We start from the raw sequence: 23,304 nt of genomic DNA, 5'->3' as shown, positions 1-23,304 counted from the left end.
CTGTTACTTCTCCCCAGAAACAGCAAAACACTATCCCCAGCCATACTAAACAAATTGTCTACCCAGAGTCAATGGTAAAAAATGTATCCTCTCCTAAAAAAAAAATAATAATAATAACTGGAGATATACCTATCTCCTAGAACTGGAAGGGACTTTGAAAGGTCATTGTGTCTAGCCCCCTGCCTTCACTAGCAGGACCAAGTACTGATTTTTGCCCCAGATCCCTAAATGGTCCCCTCAAGGATTGAACTCACAACCCTGAGTTTAGCAGGCTAATGCTCAAACCACTGAGCTATCTCTCCTCCTACTGTCTTCACTACAGCATATCAATAAAATGTTGTTTCTCTTCATAGTCTCAGTACCCTACAATGTCCTTTACCCAACTGTCCTCAACCTCCCCGCCCCCAGAACACACAGCCTCCTCTTATCCTTTAGGCTCTGTCTTCACTAGGGGAAAAATATGTATTCTTTACTCAAGTTAACTAACTCAAGGTAAAATCCTAATGAAGACATGGAAGTTTATAGTTTTCACCCTAGTTAACAGGTTGAGTTAAAGGCTATGTTTTTGTTGTTTTTGTTTTTTTTAGAAAGGAAGACAACTAGCATATTAGTTATCTTGCTGTAAAATCCTAGTGAAGACAAGGCACAAGTAGTGTTTGCCTTGATGTAGCAATGCAAGGTCAGCTCTATACCCCCAGCTTGGGTTGATCTGCCCTAGCTACATGGAGATAAATACTACAGAGCCTCCACCAGGATTTTACAGCAACATAGCTAACTCAGTGTGTGTTTATAGTGTGATAACTAACGCTTTTTTCTGGCAGTGAAAACATGGCCAAAAAAATGGGGGAGCCCATTATTTAACTTGACCTGCTAAATAAAGTGAAAACTACGAACAGCCTTGTCTTCACTAGGATATTATCTTGTTAGTTAACTCAAAACTTTTTTCCTAGCAGATAAGGTCTGCAAACAATCTCCTCAATCTGCCCACCTCAATATCCAGTCTCCTCAGCATCCTCCTCTCTATCACTAAAGTCTCATTTGTCACAGCTGCTGCAACTCCAGAGACAAGAATGCCTGTGTGGACAGGGCTCTCCATCTTACTGTGTTGCTTACTGCTGCTGTCAGCAGTAGGCCAGACTCCTGCTCTGACTGTGCCTGTCAGTACTAGCACTGCCAACTGCATTTCACCTATGGGAACAACTAGGGAAAAGGCTCTCTATGCAGTGTTGCTATAGCCATGTAGGTCCCAGGATATTACAGAAACAAAGTGGCTGAGGCAATATTTTTTTTGGACCAAGTGAGAGAGAAGCTTTCAAGCTTACACAGAGCTCTTCTTCAGGCCTAGCTGACCAGATCCAAAGACCTGGGCTACACTAGCGAGGGGGCTCGAACTAAGATATGCAACTTCAGCTATGTTGAAGTATCTTAGTTCGACTTACCTGGCTGTCCTCACAGAGGTGAGTCGACTGCCGCGGCTCCCGCGTCCACTCCACTTACTCCTCCTGCCGTGGAGTACGGGCGTTGATTAGCGGATGGATTTATCGCATCCAGACGAAATGCGATAAATCAATCCTCGATACATCAAACACTACTCGCCAATCCGGTGGGTAGTATAGACGTACCCAAAGAAGAGCTCTGTGTAAGCTTGAAAGTTTCTCTCTTTCACCCTCAGAAATTGGTCCAATAAAAGATATTAGCTCACCCACCTTGTCTCTCTAATATGCCTGTTCATGTATTTATCCCAGGGGTTCTCAGACTTTTCCACTGGTGACCCCTTTCACATAGCAAGCCTGTGAGTGTGACCTCCTTATACGTTAAAAACACTTTTTAATATATTTAACACCATTATAAATGCTGAAGACAAAGCGAGGTTTGGGTTGGAGGCTGACAGTTCATGACCTCCCATGTAATAACCTCGTGCCGCCCTGAGAGGTCCTGACCCCCGTTTGAGAACCCCTTATTTATCCCATACTCATAACAAGGGTAGCTGAACCCACTGCCTCCTCACAGTGCCAGAGTATGGGCCCCTCACACACTGTGGCCACCCCCTCCAGTGTGAGGTGCACCCGGCCACTCACAACCCTCCTCTCCCAGTGTGAGGCAACCCCCCCCACTGACAGACCCTTCTCAGTGTGAGGTGCACCCTGCCACTCACAACCCCCCCCACTGACAGCCCCTCCTCTCCCAGTGTGAGGTGCACCCTGCCACTCACAACCCCCCCACACTGACAGCCCCTCCTCTCCCAGTGTGAGGCAACCCCCCCCCCCACTGAGAGACCCTTCCCAGTGAGGTGCACCCTGCCACTCACAACCCCCCCACTGACAGCCCCTCCTCTCCCAGTGTGAGGTGCACCCTGCCACTCACAACCCCCCCCCACTGACAGCCCCTCCTCTCCCAGTGTGAGGTGCACCCTGCCACTCACCCCCCCCACTCAGAGCCCCCTCCCAGTGTGAAGCAACCCCCCACTGACAGCCCCCAAGCGTGAGGCGCCCCACAATCTCCTCCCCAGCGTGACCCCCCCCAGCCCAACCTCCCCCTGACAGCCCCTCCCGGGGTTAACCGCTCTCCCTCAGCCGCCCGCGCTGCGAGGTGCCCCGAGCCCGCTCCGCTCGACGTCGTCCCCCGCGCGAGGCCCCGCTCCTCCCCGGCACCGTCCCGACCCCCTCCCCCGGCAGGGCTGCGCCTGCGCGGCGGCCCCTCTCCCATCCGGGTCCCTCCGTGCGGTGTAGCAGGTCGGTAGGCGGGAAATGGCGACTGGCTGCTGAGCGGCTGCGGAGCCCCGGCGGCGGTGTAAACACAGCGGCGTCCGCCCGGCCTGGCCGCCGGGGCCCCGGATACCGGGGCCCGCCTCCTCGGCACCCCGCACCCACAGGTAGCTGACACCCCCTCCCAACCAGCGCGGGGTCCCGCCCGGGATCGGGGGGAGCCAAGGGGGCTCCCTCCCAAAGTGGCCCCGGAGGAGCCCCCCTCCGGGCCTTGCCCTCCTTTGCTAGCGGGCTCCCCGCCTGTAAACCCTTCCCCGCCGGGGGCTCCTGGGTCCCGGCTGTGAGGAGACACCGCTTCCCTGTTCGCCCTCCCTCCCCACCTCAGAGGCCACTCAGCGAACCCCCCTCCGGAGAGGGGCCCCAGCCTCCCCCCGAGCCCCCCTGTGCTGGGGGAGGCGGCTGGGGGACTGTCCCCTCCCCCCGGACACCCCCAGCCTGCCCCTTTAGGCCTAGGCCTATGGTGAGAGGACTCCGCCTAGAATCCCAGATGCCTCCCCCAGGCTGCTCCCCCATCTCCTGGCTGCCCCCTGGTTATTCTGGGGGGATGGGGTGTATGGTTAATGCCTGGATGTCCTGTGGGGGTACCCCCCTGCTGCTGCTGGCTTGTATGCATCCCAAGTTGGGTTTGTTTAGGGGGCGTAGCTCTCCTGGCTGCATCTGAGTCCGTGTTACACACAAACACGCGCACACACACGGGGAAGTGTGGGGAGTGCAACACAGGACGTGCCTGTTGCTGACTCTTGTTGCAATTATATTGGGGAGTGAAGCACTGGACATGGCTAAGGGCTAGCTCTTAAAGTAATAGCATGGGATGAGCCTGTCCTGGACTTAATAATGATGTTAGGGAACACTGTGCCCATGCATGCCTGTCACTGACTCTTATTGCAGTGTTATTGGGGAGCGCAGTGCCAGACGTGCCTACCCTTGATTCTAACAGTAGTAGGAATGGGGTGAACAGTGCCAGATATGCTTGTTGCTCTGTCTATTGGTAGTAATAACAAGGAACATAACCTTGGATGTGCTTGTTGCTGACTGTTATAGGAATAATATATGGGAGCATCACTGGACATTCCTGTCAGTGTGACTATAGTAATATTATTGGAATGATAGACAGCCTTGTAGCCTTTTACAGTAATTAATTGGGGGACTGCCACACTGGATGTGTCTCGCTCACTGTGATAATATTGGGGACCACTGCATAAGATGTCCCTGTCATGGAGTTTTATCATAATATTGGAATGCTCTGCTGCACTGTGTGAGTTGCTCACTTCTATAATGTTGGCGAGTGGAGTAGTGAGTTTGCCTGTTACTCATTTTACAATAATACTTGGGACTTCATCACAGAATGGATGCAACAGTTTTGGTGGGCTCTGTGTCAGAACTGGCTATCACTCCTTTTATCATAATACCAAAGAGTGCAGTGCTGGCTGTGTTTGTTCCATTTTATAATGATGATTTTGGGGGATGTAGTTCAGTACCTGTCTCACTATGTTTTATTAGAATATTTGGTTTCACAACTTCACATATATTTATAAAAAGAACAGGAGTACTTGTGGCACTTTAGAGTAACAAATTTATTTCAGCATGAGCTTTCGTGAGCTATAGCTCACTTCTTCAGATGCATAGAATAGAACACACGGACAGGAGATATTTATATATACAGAGAACATGAAAAGGTGGAAGTATACATACCAACAGGAAGAGTCTAATCAATTGAGATGAGCTATCGTCAGCAGGAAAAAAAACTTTTGAAGTGATAATTAAGATGACCCATAGAAGGTGTGAGGAGAACTTAACATAGGGAAATAGATTCAATTAGTGTCATCTCAATTGATTAGACTTTCCTGTTGGTATGTATACTTCCACCTTTTCATGTTCTCTGTATGTATAAATATCTCCTGTCTGTGTGTTCCATTCTGTGCTTCCGAAGAAGTGAGCTATAGCTCATGAAAGCTCATGCTGAAATAAATTTGTTAGTCTCTAAGGTGCCACAAGTACTCCTGTTCTTTTTGCAGATACAGACTAACACGGCTGCTACTCTGAAACATATATTTATGGTTCATTTTTAAAATAATGCTGAGGATCACAATGCCGAATATGCCTGATTCTTTCCTTTTTTTGATGATAGAGTACTTTTCACTCTTATAGTGCTGTGGTCTATGAGAGGATTTTAAAGCACTTTATATATATTAATTAATATTTGTTCTGTTGCTTTCAGGCAAGTCACAACTTTTTTTCTGGTTTTCCCATCAATAAAATGGGAATAATACTACCTCACAGGGGTGTTGTGAGGATTAATTAGTTAATGTTAGTGAAGGGCTGTGAAGATGAAAAGACTTATGTTATATATTATTATTAAAGTGTCATGACACACTGAGGTAACCTAGTTATATTGTACATGTTTTACACATGGCTGAACTGAGGCATAGAGGGGTTATGACTTACTCAAAGTTGCACATTGAATGTTTGACCGTGGCAAAAATAAAACCCTGGAACCTTGATTCTTACATGCTGTAAGCACTAGAGAACACTGGTGCTTTTACTTCTGTCTAATGCAGGGATCAGCAACCTTTCAAAAGTGGTGTGCCGAGTCTTCCTTTATTCACTCTAATTTAAGGTTTTGCATGCCAGTAATACATTTTAATGTTTTTTAGAAGGTCTCTCTCTACAAGTCTATATATTATATAACTAAACTATTGTTGTATTGTAAAATAAACAAGGTTTTCAAAATGTTTAAGAAGCTTCATTTAAAATTAAATTAAAATGTTGATCTTACGCCACCGGCCCGCTCAGCCTGCTTCTGTTCTGGGGTTCTGTTCACTTAGGCCGACAGTGGGCTGAGTGGGGCCTGCGGCTGGGACCCCAGCTGGGAAGGGTCTGGCACCCAGAACCCCAGACCGGCAGCGGGCTGTGCGGGGCCAGCAGCCGGGACCCCAGACTGGCAGCGGACTGAGTGGCTCAGTCCACTGCCGCTCAGGGGTTCCATCCGCTGGCTCCTGCCAGCCGGGATCCCGGCTGCCGGATCTGCTCAGCCCACTGCCGGTCTGGGGTCTTGGCCCTGCCCACATACAGTGGGTACTTACCTTCTCCCTGGTTCTGGCCCATTCTCTTCCTCTCTCTGCACTGAGCTGAGGGTGGGAGTGGACCGAGCACAGGGCTGAGGGTGAAGGGTCTGGCCAGGAGCTAAAATGAGGGAGGGGACTCAGGGTTGGGGCAGGAGGTTTGAGTGTGGGGGCACTTACCTGGGCAGCTCCCATTTGGTGTGAGGGGTGCAGGTGGGAATGTGAGTAGGGGTGCAGGAGCTCCCGTTTGGTGCTCGGGGTGGGGGTGAGGATGTGCAGGGTGCATGGGATCTGGGGGGCTGGGGATGTGGGGGGTGCAGGTGTCAGGGTAGGGGGCGTGGGTATGTGTGGGGGTGCCAGAGTCAGAGCTGGGGTCATGGGTAGGAGGTGAAGGAGTCAGAGGGCTGGGTGGTACAGGGCTCAGGGCAGGGGCCTGGGGTGTGTGTGGGGGTGCAGGGCTCAGGGCAGAAGGCTGGGTGACTGCCCCCCCAGAACCCCGAACCCCCCCTGCTCTTTGTCCCGACTACCATCTCCTGGGACCCCACCCCCTATCTAAGCCTCCCTGTCTCTTGTTCCCTCATTGCTCCCCTAGGACCCTACTCCCTACCTGTCCTCTGACTGCCCCAACCCTTACCCACACCCAGACAGAACCCCCTGGACTCTCATGTCCCATCCAACCGCTCCCTGCCCCCTGACAGGACCCCCCTAGAACTCTGGACCCATACAACCCTCTCCCTGCTCGCCCAACCCATCTCCACACCCCTGCCCCCTGACAGGCTCCCCAGAACTCCCGACTCATCCAACCCCTGCAGCTCCTTGTCTCCTGACCACCCCCTCTAGAGACCCCCCCACCCTAACTGCCCCCCTGACCCTCCTTGCTCCCTGTCCCCTGACTGCTCTGACCCCTATCCACCCCCCATCCCCTAACAGACCGCGGGACTCCCATGCCCCATCCAACCCCCCCTGCTCTCTGACTTCCCCCTCCAGAGACTCCCGCCCCTAACCACCCCCCCTGGGATCCCACCCACCCTTCCAACCCACCCTGCTGCCTGTCCCTTGACTGCCCGCCCCGGCCCTGGCCCCCTTACCATGAGACTCCCCACTCATCCAGAGCCCTGCCTCCATGCGCACACGCGTGCAGCCCAGCCTCGCCCCTTAGAGCGCTGCGCGCATGGTAGCAGGGCTCCGGATAAGCGGGGAGCGTCTCCCTCTCCATGGACGCAAACGCTGCCCCGCGGGATCGCGCAGCCCTAGCCCCCAGAGCGCTGCATGTGCGGAGACAGGGCTCCAGGGGAAGGCGGAGGAGGGGCCGGCGGCTTGCTGCGCTCGGGCTGACGCTCCGGCCAGGGAGCGTGGACCCTGCAGCTTGCCGCATTGCCAGGATTTTTAATGGCACGTGGAGTCCCAGTAGGCAGTCGCGTGCCATTAAAAAACGGCTTGCGTGCCATCTTTGGCACGCATGCCATAGGTTGCCAACCCCTGGTCTAATGGGTATATTATAATATTTTCTCAGATGTTATTTGTCCCAGGAAGTGTTATGATTTTGTTGAAGCTATTTATTTTACTTAGTTTTGGTTTTGCACCATATGTCTTGCCCATTTGTAGACTTTAAAGATATCATGGCATTTTTTGTAAGAATTAGGGGTGTATGCCCCAGGGTTCTGGACAAATTGAAATTCAGGTAATAATTACATTTTGCCTCTCTAAATTCTGTTATTCCTGCCAGGATATTTACACTGCATAAAGCATTCTTCACTTTCTTTGCTAAAGTATTGTGTGGCATTCTGGTCAAGACTTGATTGTCTTCCCACTGACTTCTGGGATTCAGAATAAAGTTCCTAATCATTACCATGTACTGCCTCAAATATTACTGCATTTCAGGGATTTGTCTTTAGATATCCCTTTCCTGCCCCACACAGGTTTTCAAAGTTGTAATGTTTGTAAAGTTATTGGAGATCTCTTGTTTAAGGGTATTATAGAAGTTGAGGATATTATTTTGTAAATGTCCATGCATTTCAGTAACCTAAAGGTAACTTTACTTCAAAAGGGTGTAAATTTCAAGCTGGAGGGAAAGATGGCACTAACAAGTTAATGTGAAAAAAGTCTTAGTTTGTTCACCACAAAAATGACATAATGACAAAGCTTATTTTCAGCCTAGCCAAGCTAAGTGGTGTTTTGTTGACTTTTTAATTACATTATACTCTTCAGCTATTTAGCACCCATAATTTTACTGTGTTTGTCAAGTGCAGTCTTTCATGATTCATGTAAGTGCTTATTTCTTTTCTTGACACAAGTTAGGGAAATTAAGGTTGTATCACTAATAAAACCAAGGAAATACAAAGTTAAGACTGAAATTGAGACTGAGGCCTGTCCTATTGTAACTAGTAGGTAATGAAGCATGATTTATTTATATATAAAAGAAATCACTGTTAGGAGACTTTGCAGTAGGGCTGTAACAGGCACAGCTTACACATGGGGTGACAGCAAAAATGTAACCATTGGCTGTTTGTTTGACTCAAAATTTCAGTGTTAATTTTGAATAGTAACTATTTTTAATCAGAATTTTTTGAGAGGGTGAGAAGAGAATCCCAAAATAAATAGGTTTAAGAGTTGAAATGTATGTTAGCTTCATTTACATTTTAGTTTTTAGAGTAATTGAGTATATATTTATTAACAATGTATTTATGAGCAGATGGTAATGGTTTCTTTGGATTGTTTAGGACATTCACAGACAAATTGTCTGCTGTGCCCATATACATAGACTGTTTAAAACAGGTTTCTGGTCTCTCCTGTTTTACCATCCTTGAGAGCCTTGTGTAGCAGTGACCCTTCATCTAGCTGAAGACCACTGGACATGACTTCCTCTGGAGCCAAACTAAAGCTACTCTGAGGAGTTGCCTGGAGAGGTTTCTTAAGTATAAGATAATGATTTCTTCCCCATAGAGGCACAGGTATTCTGAACCTAAAGAACTTTTAGCTCTTGACTTCATGTTGAGTGAAGGACCAAATTCTGTCCAGAAGCTATATCCTTTGCAGGGCAGTGCTTTTTACTGTTTCTAGACTATTGAACAGTTCTTTCAAACACAGATATAAGAGACTTCTGTTTCTTGTTGTTTGGATGGGGCAGAGTTGTGTACTGTTTGTTATTGGAAGACAACCTGCAACTTTCAGAAGTGAAGTAATGTGTGCTCATGGATTTTTTTGGCTATTTCTCTAACTTCCAGTCTGTTCATCCTTGGAACTCATGGTCCCTATCCACCTTGCTGCCAACTGGTGTGCTTACTATTTCAGCCTGGCCTCCCCTGACCAGCCAGTGAGTATCTCACACCATTTATGGACTGCACTGATGTCAGAATAGGACTTTAATTCAGGCTTTATGACAGGCTGCCAAGTTTTCTTCCCTCTTGATTCTACTCCCATTCCTTACTTTGTCTTAGGAGCTTTCCTGTTGACAAAGTGCTGTTGTGATGCATGAACGGCTCAGACACTGATGCTCCCAGCTTTTACTGTCCCAGGAACAGAAGGACTAAGCCTAAATCAAATTCTGTTCCTTCACGTAGTAGCGCTTTGCATTACCAGTCATTAGAAGGAGCTTTTACTATTCCACATTCTCCCAATCAAATTCGAAGTTAGTTATAATTAAGGATGGAATTTTTAGGTGGGAGAATCCTTCTCTGATTCAGTAGCGGAATGGTAAATTCTCCCTAGAAGCTTGATCAGTAAAATAGAATTCTGGTTCACATTGCCTTTGGCATTCAAAATGTCAAGCCCTGTAAAGCATTCTTAATATTGTAGGTTATTATGTGCTAATATGTAATGCCTGTTGCTGAGTAATGTTGTATTGATTTGTATTGTATTTTTAGTTTTACTTTTCATAGATCAAGCTATTTGTAAGCAAATCAGTTGATGTATGGTTGTGTTAAACTGTATATATTGCCACTACCTTAAAATACAAAGTGGATTTAAAAGTATCAGTCTTACATTTTCAGGTGGAAGATCTCTTAATTTTTCAATAGTAGTTGAAAAATTAAGAAGATCCATACACTTCATGGGTCCCCTACTGTGATCACTTAAAAAAATGGGATTGGTGGATGTTCAGTTGTTGTCATTTCATTTCATGTTAAGTGATTTCCATAAAGTCAGTTTCAGGGATTAGTTCAGCTTAGGCTTTCTTAGGGTTTGCCTACACAGGGACATTCAGAAAAGATAAATCCAGATTAATTGAAGGTATGAATTTAAAGTGAATTAGTTAAACCACATAAACCCCTGTGTGGATGCTCTTATTCAGAATTAAAGTGACCTTAATTTGGTTTAGGAAATTAATTAAAATAAACTGAAGACAGACCTCTTTAATTCTGAAAAACTGCACCTTCACAGGAGCTTGTGGTTTAACTAACCCACTTCAAATTCAAACTTTCAGTTAATTCAGTTTAGCTTTATTGAGTGTCCCTGTGTAAACAAGCCCTTAGTCATGTGTAAAATATTATAAATGGCTTTAGTTTTACCTGGTTGTCTCGGGAAGGAGATTTGGGGAGATAGGATGGCCCAGTGAAACTCCATTGAGTGTCAGGAGACTGGTGTATTCCCAGCTCTGTGAATGACCAGCTATGTGACCCTGAACAAGTCACTACCTCTGTGCCCTGATTTTTAAAATGATTTATCGTAGTTTATAAAGCACTAACATCTATGGACAAACCTCTGTGATGCAGAAGTATAGCTGATGCTGAAGAATATTCTCACTACCAGCTGCTGCATGTGATTCCTTTTATTGTAAGGGAAAATTGAATGAGTGTAGCTCCTGACAGAGCTGGTTTTATGAGAACCTAGCCCTGATTAATAAAGCTTGCTAAAACTAACATTAAATACAATGCTTAACACCCCACCCCCCAATGTTGTGGCAGATCTAAGCAGGATCCACTGTCTAAGGGCTTGTCTACATGTGAAATGCTACAGTAGCCCAGCTGTAGCACTTAAGTGTAGACACTTATGAGAGCAACAGGAAAGGTTCTCCAATTGACTTAGTTAATCCACCTCCCTGAGAGGCAGTAGCTAGGTCAATGGAAGAAATAGTCCATTAACCTAGGGCAGTCTATACCTGGGGTTAGGTCAATTTAACTATGTCACTCAGGGTGTGACTTTCACACTCCTGAGACACCTACATAGGTTGCTCTGATGTAGGAGTGTAGACCTGGCCCAAGTTTTGTGTAGACAGACAGTGTTGGTCAACTATGGAAAAAGTAGGACTGCCATAGAAAATTTCTTCCAGAGCTCACATTCAGACTTCCTATTAAAAGTTTGAGAAATCAAACAAAAGATACAAAGAAAGCATAAAAATTAATTCTTTGTGAAATTTCACACTGCTCTTCCACCTACTTTTAGGTAAACAGGAATTTATGCCTCATTTTAAGCCCACTTTACTGTGTGTACTAACTGTGGAGTTGTTACCAGGCATCTCCATAATCAGGTGGAACATAGGTGAGGAAATATTGGTACAAGCATAAGGGTTTTGTTTCTTTTTTTGGTTCAGTTTTGAATTTGCAATACTTGTTTTGCCTTCATGTAGTTTAATCAGGTAAAAAATTTAGTGAGATGCCTCTCCCATGATTAAAGGAGCCTTCACCTCATTTAAAAAAAATTAAACAAAAAACCACCACCACAGTTTTCAAGTCAACAGTGAGTTTCACTTTGCAGAATTTGATGCTCCCAGATGCATGCTGCTGTTAACATCTCATCCCAAAAACTAGTGTTTAAAATTAATTTAAAAAAGAATGATAGGAATTTCTAAATAAATTTAGGATTGCCTTTACTTCATAGGTAGGCTCCAATATTTATTGCTTTTCTGTGTGGGTGTGAAGTTGTCAAGTGATCAAGCTGGTGATCTACAACACATTTGGACTTTTGGAATATGCAAGTAGAGAAAGGCAGGCAAGTACACAAGGCCAAAATTAGGCCTAAAAGACAAGACTTTAAAAGTGTAATATTATTTAGTTACCTATGTCAGATTAGGGCTAAGCAGTTGTTCCTAGTGTGAGCTATGCTGACCAAGTTAAAGCTTTGACAACTATTTGCTAAAATTCAGTTGCTTAGACTTAAACTGAGTTCAGAAATCATTAGCTAGATTGAGGTAGGTTACTCAGTCTAATATCATATTTGTAAATTCTTGTCTAAAATAGAACTATATGATAGCTGCAGGTGCTGAATATTTCTTAAAATCTGTCCTAAATTTGTTTAATGACAAATTAATCTGTGTAATATATTCTTACCTCACCTATTGTTCAAACACTGAAGGCAGCAGAAGTGATCTCCTTCCATAACCTGCTACTGCTGGTGGTTTTGAAGTATTCTCTTCTTGGTAATCTGATTTACTAATGTGAAGCACAGTTAAAACTAGCATATCCCAGCCTTCTTCTCTTGGTTTAGTAAGCTGTTTTGCCCCTTCATTCCATCTGAAGGGTTTTGCTCCTGCCCCTCCCTTCAAGTAGCTCCAGCTTTCCTGCTGCTTGGTAGGGAGAGCTTCTTCCTCAGCTCCCGTCTGGATTCCTTCCAGTTCTCTCTCCTCTTTACCCATATATCTCAGTGCACTAGATGACAGCTCTGTTCAACTTTTCTAGCCCTTGGTCTCCTCACCACTGAGAGGGCAGGAGGCTTTTTATAGGAAGGACTGCCCTTGGGCTATAATGAGGTGCCTGGTCACCTGACCTAACCACTGGCTCAAGCCCAGATCTATCACCTGAGGGGCTGGGCCCATCTCTTTTAAAGGACCAGCCCAAACTGTGGTATTCTGGCTGTTTGGAGCAATGTGCACATGCTGTAGTGTGTGTATGTATAGGCACACACTTTATTTATACATTTTGAAAATGAGAGCTTCTATCAGAATAATTAAAAAAGCATAGTTGTGAAAGAGTTACATAGCTTCTGTGAGGAAAAGAATTAGGACTGCCTGAGGCCATAAGTCAGTTTTCTGGAAACAGCAGACAGGAAGTTACAGTAGGTAATATATAGATAACAGAAATAGCTATTAAAAAGTTAAATGTATTTACAGACCTTGTCTAGAGTAGATTTAAAGATGTAACATTAGATTGAATTACCTAACTCAGTCTCGTTAACACCTTTTAAAACTCTAATCAAAACAAAACAATTAGACTTTTAAAAACTGGTTTAGTTTAACATGATTGAAAAACACCCTGTTTGCCCATCAAGACAGGGCCCATGATTTTTAAAGGAAGTGAGCCAGGAAGTTATTTGAACCTTGACATTTTTAGTGGACATTCTTAAAAGATCAGTAAATTTGGAAGAAACTTCTGGGAATTTTAAAGTGGCAAATATGATTCCTTTGTTTTAAACAAGTGTCAAAAAGTTACTTGAGTTTAGGGGTATTCTGCTATCCAAACTGTTGGAGTTATGAGGAGGTATTTCTGCTTGATAGGGAAATTCAGTGGATGTACTGTACTTAGGTTTTAAAAAAACATACCATAATGTTCAACTTCAAAGATTAATAACCAATATAAATGTGTCCTGGACCAGTGCATGAAGTAGAGTTTCAAACTGTAAAGTGGCTTGAGATCAGGAAATAGAGGTCTGTCATAGATGATTCCCTACTTTTAGAAGTTAAAAAGCTATTCCAAATGGAGTGCTCTTGCAGCCTCTCTCTCCATATATTTCTTTCTTCTTCTTTTTGTTTCAAGTGGCAGCAACATTAGAGATGGAGTTGTGACAAAGTGTGCTCCTGCATATGCACACTTTTCCAGTGGTAGGGGTAATTTGAAACTGGCCTCAACTACACACACATTTTATACTGGCATAACTATTTCAATTAGGGGTGTGATTATTTTTTACCAAAATAATTATACTGTACAACCCCTAGTAAGGACACAGTTATACTGATATAGATTATTCATCTTGCTGTATAGATAGCTATAGCAGTATAATCACTTTTATACTGGTATAACAGCATCTATGCTGTAGTCAGTTGTGCAGTTTTAACTATACCAGTGTTGTTAAATTAGTACAGTGGTTCTCAAAATGTGGGTTGGGATCCCAAAGTTGGTTTTAATGGAGTCACCAGGGCTAGCCTTAGACTTGCTCAGGCCGAGGGCTGAAGCTAAAGCCTGATCCACACTGCCCGGAACTGAAGCCTAAGCCTGAAAGCTTCAGCCCTGGGTGGTGGGGCTCAAACTTCGGCTTCAGCCCTGAATGGCAGGGCTCAGGTTACAGTCCCTGCATTCGGGGATGAAGCCCTCAGACTTTGGTTTCGGTCTCCCACCCTCCATCCACTGCTGCTGGGGCAGCACAGCTTGGGCTTAGGTTCAGGCTTTGGTCCCCCTTCTTGGGATCGTGTAGTAATTTTTGTTGGCAGAAGGGGTTCGCGGTGCAATGAAATTTGAGAACCGCTGAAGTAGTACAACTTTTGTATGCAGAAAAGGTGTGTGGATAGTATAAAACCAGTTGGCCTCATGCTTCTGTGGCTGCTTTTAATCAGGAAAGCACTATTCCACATGATGATTTGATCATTCTGTGAAATTCCCACACTAAAAATGAAATAATAATAGTTGGGAGGTTGTAGGAAAAGATTTTGATAATTCTGCACCCAGCGTCATGTTTCTTTAACACAAAGTAGAACAACTGAAATGGTATTTTTCCTATTTTCAGATTCAGAGTACAAATTAAAAACTACAGTATCTGTCTGGAACACTCCATCTGAATTAGTGACATCTTAATTTGATATTCAAAATGCGCATGAGGTCTCAATCAAAGCTCTGCAGAATTGATTAATGCATTTTTCAATCTGTTTTCCCTCAATCTCTGACTTTTAAGAACTTGTTTTTTGGAGTGTTCTACCATTGTTGTCTTTGATGCCATCAGCTACTCTGCCTACTTGTTATCAATTATAAGTATTTGAAAATAAGAGTGTTGTTTTTTATAAATAATTGGGATTTCTGAGCTTGCTGTTGGTGGGTAACTGTTTTGCTAAAGAGGGTCCACATTTGTAACACTTACACCACAAGAGAGTCTTATGGCCAGGAACAGAGGTTGGAGAAAGCGTTAAGACATGGTACAGTTAAAATGGCTTCTTGACATGTTTTTTTGTCAGTAACTCTGAATTGTGACAAATTGTGTTAAATGTTTAAAACAAACTGTACCTAGGCTAGAATGCACTTTTTAAAAAAATCATCCTTCTTAACTTGTCCACATTAGCCAACTAAAATGTTAGAAGTCAGTTGTGTTGGACTTTATTCAAGCATTATTTCCAACTTTGGTTCCAAGCCCACTGTATACAGGACCTAAAGAAGCTAAAAACTGATGTTTAACATTCTTCAAAACTGATTTAACACTTATGGACTTGTGTACATGGGTTTGTCCTACATGCAGGGCTTGTCTGTGCTGCCCTGCAGTTCAGACTATGGGTGTGTCAACAGCAGTGTGCACCCAAGTACTGCATGGTAACTCCCCTGTCTGGACACTGCGTGCACAAACTAAAAGGTTCCTAGTTCACATTAAAACATTAAACACGTTGATGCGTTTTGTTATTCACACCTGCAGTGGTCTGAACTGCAGGGCAATTCAGGCATAGCCTCAGTAAAATTAATCTGAATTAACTTTCAAAGTGGTAGTTAGACCACACTAAATCCCTGTGTGTATACTCATATTCAGAATTAATTCAACTGAATTAAGTTAAACTGAATTAAGGCCACTTTAATTCTGGATAAGAGTATCTACAGAGAGGTTTAAAGCAGTTCATCTACTTTAAATTTAAATTCACACTTTTAATATCATTTGGATTCATTTTCCTGAGTGGCCCTGTATAGAAGATACCTTATGCTTTTTTTTTTTTCCTTCAGTCATGATGTATAGTGAAGAAGAGCCTGAAAGAGGTGTTTGGGCGAAAGGAAGTGTTCCTCTTATTTACATGAGAAATATTAGGAATTTCAAGAATGATCTTGCCTAGTTTTGCTGGTGAGCTTTTTTAGAATTCCCAGAGATGTTTATTGTGAGCTCTCATGCCTTAATTGAAGAGGCAGAGGTGATGACTACCTTTTGTTCCAAGTATTTGTTAGGTAGTGAAGTTAATAGTTAACAAAAATGAACAAAAAAATCTGGCATATTAAACAATCTGACTATCCTTTCCTGTCTTATATGCTCACTTCTTGGTCTCTTGTTTCTTATGATGTCACAATTTCTCTAGCTTTCTAATTGCCATAAAGTCTCCTATGTTAGAGAAGACCTGAATTTCTAATATAAAACTCAGAAAACCTTCCTAGTTCATCCTTCCCCCCACAGAAACCCCCCACGAAACCCACAAGTCTAACAGCAAGGTCTCCTTTAAATGTCATAAACAATAAAGAATCCAAGTCCATTTTTGATCCTTGCAGGTCGCTTTTACCTCTACAATTTTGTACTGCCATATGAATATATATGCATCAGTATATTGTATACAACCGTGTATAAGGATGAAAAATAATGAATTGGATGAAACTTGAAAATATGAGATGATAAAGGTTATTTTTTGTTATGGGTGAAAGGAAAGGAAGATAAGGATTATTCACTACCTTATTAGAATCCAGAGGATTCCCTCAAACAGTTGTATCTCTTACTTTTATATAAATCACTCCATCACTGCAATCATCCTTATAGTCAAGGAGGACTAGACTAGAATCCCTTTGGAGCCCGGCATCATTATTCTTTAAACAGCTGCTTACTCCGGGGAGAATTGTGCATCACTGTGGATGCCTAGAATTCATGTTCCCCGCAGATTTCTTTGCTTTGCTGCAGAAAAATGACTTATGATGGGGGAGCAAAAGGAAGCTGCAAGAGCTGCCATGCACCCCTTCCTGACAGCACAGGCAGGTTGGTTTGGGTGCCCGGAGCAGCCAATAGAGATGTAAATCATCACTAGGGGTGTATGAAGGGGTGGACAGTCGTGCATGAGAGAGAGAGAGACACTCTGTCCTTCTTTCTCATTATTGCGCCATGCTCAGCATGGAGGGGCAGGCCTTCGGAGTGTGTCTAAGGAGGTAGGTGTGGCACAGGCTGTCCCCTCAGGCAGAGCAGAATGTCGCAACCTGCCTGCTTAGTGAATTGTTCCCATTGTCTTTGTGAATTCTCCCAGGAGTATAAAACAGGTGTAAAAGTTTTAAAGCTCCTTTACATGGCCAGAGTGGTATAAAGGACAGTATGGCTTTATAAATGCTTATGGTGCTTTAGTGATTAGAACTGATCTACATTTTTGGACTGAAAAAAATTCTCATTGGAATGTACTCTATGAACTGTTCGCTACTGATCTTTCTGGAGATGGTCAGTAGCCAATATAAATTGTGAGTTTGATTCCCCAGCCCTCACTTGTTCTTCAGTTGCCTATGATGTAACACTGTGCATATGAATGCATATATTTGTTGACTACTAACTAGAAATAAAAGGTCAAACTTAGCTACATTACTATTAGGCAAGGGGACTGGGGGATTTCCTTCAATGCTCCCCTCTCCCATTCTTCATCCATTGTATTGTAGTTTAAATAAATTACCTAATTAATAATTGAAACCAGTGTGATTATATTGTGTTATTTTGACCAAATATGCAGAATATTAAAATGTGTGCAGAATTTTTAATTTTTTGGTGCAGAAATCCCCCAGTAGTAACAGCTGGAGTGGTTGCTGATGAGAGAAGCACGGCATTCCATCTCTTCCCCCGTCCAGGGGTGGGGCCTGTCTCCACAACAGTGAAGGATTTGAAAAATCCAAGAACCACATAAATTCACAAGTACTGTTTGCATCTTTTAGGGCTTGAATACACTGGCAACGTTAAAGCGCTGCTGTTGCAGCGCTTTAATATGGCTTGTGTAGTCACAGCATAGGGCTGAGAGAGAGCTCTCCCAGTACTCTAAAAAAAAACCCATCTCCATGAGGGGCATAGGTACCAGAACTGGGAGCCAGGTTCCTAGCGCTGGTGTACTGTCTGTACTGGCATGTTACAGTGCTGATACCTGTAGCACTTGGGGAGTGGGGGGTTTCCACACCAGAGTGAGAAAGTTACAGTGCTTTAAAGTGCCAGTGTAGACAAGCCCTTAGTCTTGCAGGTCTATCCTAAAATGTTAACTAAAAAATTCCACAAGCTACACATCACACTAAAATACCAGTTTGTTTACATTTTTAGCTCTTGAGAATGTGTCTGTGTTGTATAGAATTAATAATAGTAACATTTAATAGTTCTCTAGCACTTCCTTTCTGAGGAACTTTTTAAACTTGGGCACAGAAAGCAATGGCAACTTGTGATGTTTTTTGTTGTTTAAAGAGTAGTTGTTCCCTGAAAAATGACAACATAAAAATGGCATCTTCTTCCTCAACAGATCTGATTCCTCTATATTTTGAGTCACCTTGAGTTACACCTTTGAGTTACTTTTATAGTGCAAAAATACATCACTACATTTTACACGTGTTAACATGGCAGAGTCATCATTGGTAGAATAAACTGAGCCAATTAGATGGAATTAATTTAAGTGCAGCTTATGCGAATCTGAGAGTAGTGGGATCATACTGATGTATCTGAAGACAGAATTTAGTCTAGAGAATCGTTATTTTTTTTCATTTTTTCTTAGTGCACTTGAGAAATCTTTGTGAGAATTCATTTAATCATTATTTAATATTTATACTTTTAGCAGCATCCAGACACATCTTACAGCTACAGTCTGTTCCCCCACATAGTCAATCAGTTTTGATTGTTCCCCCACAACCATGGGGAGGAAAAAACATTTAACAAAATAGGAAAATAAATTTCCTAAATCACAAAAATTGACTGGGCGACTCATGCAGATACCTTATCTGAAACCGACTAGATTTGGAGTTCTCCATGTCTCTTCAGTGTTTTACTGTCATGTCAAAATATATATTAAAATAAACAGTATAAGAAGCACTAAAAAGTTAATAGCTATTAGAACCTTAACTCTTGGAGAAAAAATACTTTTTACAATTTCTAACTGGGCATCCTTACTGATCCATTAACATAATTTTTTGTGTGCACACATATATTAGCAAGTCACTTTGGATGTCCCTGTATGAAAGTGACAATAATGCAGCTCTTCAGTGAGAAATAAAAAATAGACCAAATTTGATCAGAGGAAGAATAGATTTATATCCTCATAAATATGTGTTGGAAATGTATACAAATATTAAATATATGATGTCATATTGATATTGAAAAAGACTGTCAAATTTTATCCATAAAATAAGAAAATTTGAATGTGGTAGCATCTTGGGGGTTTTTCACAGTGAGGTTGATTGACTTCATTTACTTTAGCAGAAAATTTGAGTACAGAAGAAACATTCTGAATAGTCCCAAATGGAGGAAGAAAATAATTAAAATTAGTTTAAAATATTTGTGGTGGTAATATTTTTTTTTTGCAGCAAGGCAATAGAATAAAAATGAAGGTACATGTGTGTGTGTTACTGATGTTCTATAACTTGTTATTTCAAGGATGTTAATGATGTGCATTTTCTCAATACTCTCACACTTAAAAATTCTTCTTACCTCAAAAGATTATGTAATTTATGTTTTTGTGTTTGCAGCTATAGAATAATTAGGGAACTATTTCATAGAATCATAGAATATCAGGGTTGGAAGGAACCTCAGGAGGTCATCTAGTCCAACCCACTGCTCAAAGCAGGACCAATTCCAAACTAAATCATCCCAGCCAGGGCTTTGTCAAGCCTGACCTTAAAAACCTCTAAGGAAGGAGATTCCACCACCTCCCTAGGTAACCCATTCCAGTGCTTCACCACCCTCCTAGTGAAAAAGTTTTTCCTAATATCCAACCTAGACCTCCCCCACTGCAGCTTGAGACCATTACTCCTTGTTCTGTCATCTGGTACCACTGAGAGCAGTCTAGATCCATCCTCTTTGGAACCCCCTTTCAGGTAGTTGAAAGCAGCTATCAAATCCCCCCTCATTCTTCTCTTTTACAGACTAAACAATCCCAGTTCCCTCAGCCTCACCTCATAAATCATGTGCTCCAGCCCCCTAATCATTTTTGTTGCCCTCTGCTCGACTCCTTCCAATTTTTCCACGTCCTTCTTGTAGTGTGGGGCCCAAAACTGGACACAGTACTCCAGATGAGACCTCACCAATGTCAAATTTCATTGTACTATTGGAGATAATCAAAGAAGAGTATGAAGTAGTAGTAACAGGAGTTTGGATACATTGTGCCCTTCTTCTCTTCCTACAGACTGGATAAAATTTTCCTTTGTAAGGGTTTATATACTGCCAATCCAATTGTGCTATGGCAAAAGGCGTTTTTTAATGCTCAATTGTTTTTTTCAGGATTTTGGAGGAACCTAATTCTCTCTTTCTTTTTTTACCCAAACCTAAAGTTCAGGTGTTTCTGAAGGGAAACAATGAAATTGTTCTTTATTTACCCTAAAGGAGACTCATTCTACAAGAAGAGGGTATGATGCTGTTGGAGCCAAGGTCCTTCATATATTTTGTCATAAGCTTTCTAAAAGATAGATAACACACATGACAAAGTCATATGTAATATGCGACTGTGTCTTTAATGCTGTGGGAAGATCAAGGTAAATGGAAGTAAAAAAAAAATTTTTTTTTTCTGATGAAACTCAAGCAGACAAGGCTCTCTTATTTGCCCCAGTATTGCAATGTGTATGACCTTTCCACCACAAATATAGGGAGGGCTATTCCACAGTCATCTCACCATAACACAGTTTATCTTCCCGACATCTTTAAATAAACTTTGTGTTTTCCAAGTACAACTGGCATATCTGAGCTTGCCTTTAAGACTTTCTCACACCTCTTCTTTAGGAAAGAGAGTTGTTTATGGAGATCCATACATATCTTCAAGATGTTCTTGATTCTAAGATGTCATTGACTTTAAGACTATCACAGGAGATGATAAATCAGTGCTTTTTCTATATTTTATAGCTTGGACTGCTTCCTCTAATGCAGCTACTCTAGAGAGTTCAGGTGTCATATACATATTCTACAGAAGAAATTCAGTAACGTGTTGGTGGTACCCAACCATAAGTCCTTAGAATCTGCAGAACCTTATAATGCTAAGTTTTTGTTTTGCTTTGATATTGCTTTTGAAATATGTCAAGGACAACATTATATATTACTGCACAGAGTGGAAGTTGATATTGGCTTATTTAAAAAAACAACCTATGAACAACCATAGCTGTTGACAAGAAGAACCTCTAGAATTTCCTGTGTTTCTGAGCTTTTTTATTTAAACTTACGTGCATGAGGATATGAACAGTTCAGAAGTACTGACAGAATTATTATGTGAGGTCACAGTTTTCCATGGCAGCCTGTGAGATATGTTCAGGAAGTGTTTAGCAACCTGTCTATACCAGGATTGTAACAAGACTTCCAAAAATAGGCCTCTATATACCTAGCAGCATGGATTAAATGTTTAGAGTATCTAATGTGTCTAAAGATGGTTCATTCCAGAAACACAACAGGAATAGTGCAGGTTTTAGTGGAATTTATAATCCACTCATTTAAAATAGAGCATTCTGATCATCTAATCCAGAACCTTTGACTTTCAGAAAGATCCGCCACTGTTCAGACATCCTACCTTTAGATTATTCTTCTGTCCTAAATCATACATTTCCATACACTGGCCATTGCTTTGCCTATGTAGTTTTGTTTTGTTTATGGTGCAGAAATTGGAGGTGCAATTTCTTCATTAATAACATATGGTCTCACAGCCTACATAAGACTGTAAATTATATGTTTTTTCTGCTACATGAGACTGTCAGCCAATTTTGAGATATGTTAACTATTTTAAGATAGATTCATCCTCAACTTGTCTCCATTGGGGAGCAGTCTGACTCAAAATACAAAGACTTACTTTTTATCATTTTAGTGTGCATCATACTATCAAATACTATCAAACTACAGAAAATGCTGCAAGAAGTCAACACAAAAAGCATCCACCCCGGACTGAAAATTAACTGCTCCAAAATTAAATTTATGTGGTCTGATACCTTGCCAAAAGTCCAAATAACAATCGGGGGGAGCAAATAGAAGAAGTTGAGCAATATGTCTGTTTGGGCCAAGAAATTAACATACACCACGATCAGGAAGGTGAACTCTCAAGAAAAAAGAAAGCAGGTTGGTGTGCATTCAATCCTATCAAGGATATCCTCAAAGAAAAATCAACAAGGCAACACGCACCAGCCTCTTCAACTCAACAGTACTGCCAGCAATGTTGTATGGCAGCGAAACATGAGTGCTGATGAAGATAGAGGAGCAGCAACTGTCTGTCACGGAGAGGGCGATGGATAGAAGAATTCTGGGAATTTCAGTTCACGACCAAGTCCCCAATGAAGTGATCAGACAGCAGAGTGGAGTGCAGGACATCATTGTTGAGAACAGGCTTAGTAAAATGTGATGGGCCAGACATATAGCGAGGCTTACTGACGATCGATGGACTGCAGCTGTTGCCGAGTGGTACTCCCGGGAACTGAAACAAACACTTGGACGACCTCCAAAGAGATGGGAAGATTTTATCATGAAAAGACATAGCTGCACATGGAGAAGGAAGGCCAGGATACGAGAAGAATGGAAGATGTGTTGTGATGGGTGCAATCTGTACAAGTTCTGAAGGACCGATCGATCAAGGAGATCAAGGTGAGTGTGCATCATTTGTTACAGGGAGAAGACTTTTATATGGAAAAATAAAATAAGAACAACATTTCATTTTTGGGCTATCTAGGCTGGGAGATCATGCATTATTAATGAAGAAATTTGTAACTCCAACTTTGCACCATAATCAAAACAAAACTACATAAGTAGGCAAAGCAAGGGCCAGTGAATGCATGGAAGTGTATGATTTTTATATAAGAAGAATAATCTGAATGTAGAATCTGTGAACAGTTGCCAATTATAAACAAACCGTCTTCATTCCTAGTCAAAGATACAACCTTTCTAAAGAAGGCAGAAAGTTATTGTGACAAGTGTGGAGTTGATATATGATAGTTATGAGTACTTCAGCAGTCCAAGGAGTAAGTCTTCAAGTTTTTAATTTCTAAAACTTGGGTCGCCTCACAGCAATGAAACTTGCTGATGTGATCTGACCTGGATGATTCATCTAAAAGGAATTGAAAGATAACTTTTACTCTAATTAAATTTCTGTCTCTCTGAATCTGGCTTTTGTGTTATTGTTTGTCTGTCCCAAATTATTTAAAAGTAACATTGACAAAGTTTCTTATCAATGAGATCTGTTTAGCTGAGGTGATCGTTAATGGAATATTGAGCTTGTCACTTCTAAGGTCACTGGTTCAAATCTAGACTAAGTTAATAGTAACAGAAAGTTATTGGAACAGTTCACTGCTCTATGTGAAGTGAGTTGATCACAGATAAGTGTCCACATCATAACTGGCAGTAATTGACATCTTTATGAATAGTCTTAGTAGAGAGATTGTGGAGACTGAGTTACCTTCTTCTCTTTGAGAACATTGTTTGAGATGCAT

The 23,304-nt window shown here is 42.4% G+C and overlaps 1 protein-coding gene across 2 annotated transcripts in view; it reads left to right on the top strand.

Annotated features, from left to right (window-relative positions):
- The first annotated feature begins 2,746 nt into the window (after positions 1–2,746).
- Positions 2,747–23,304, top strand: part of CTDSPL2 (CTD small phosphatase like 2) — a 72,173-nt gene continuing 51,615 nt past the window's right edge. The window contains exons 1-2 of one of the 2 annotated variants that reach the window (XM_050967350.1): positions 2,747–2,872; positions 9,052–9,140. The gene's annotated coding sequence lies outside the window, so the exon portion shown is untranslated. The remainder of the gene's footprint in view (positions 2,873–9,051; positions 9,141–23,304) is intronic. The other variant, XM_050967347.1, reaches the window with a different exon arrangement.

The sequence above is a fragment of the Gopherus flavomarginatus genome, chromosome 9 (assembly GCF_025201925.1).
Source record: "Gopherus flavomarginatus isolate rGopFla2 chromosome 9, rGopFla2.mat.asm, whole genome shotgun sequence".
Taxonomy (NCBI): Eukaryota; Metazoa; Chordata; order Testudines; family Testudinidae; genus Gopherus; species Gopherus flavomarginatus.
Note: the sequence above shows the minus strand (reverse complement) of the source record. Positions and strands in the feature narration are given on the sequence as shown.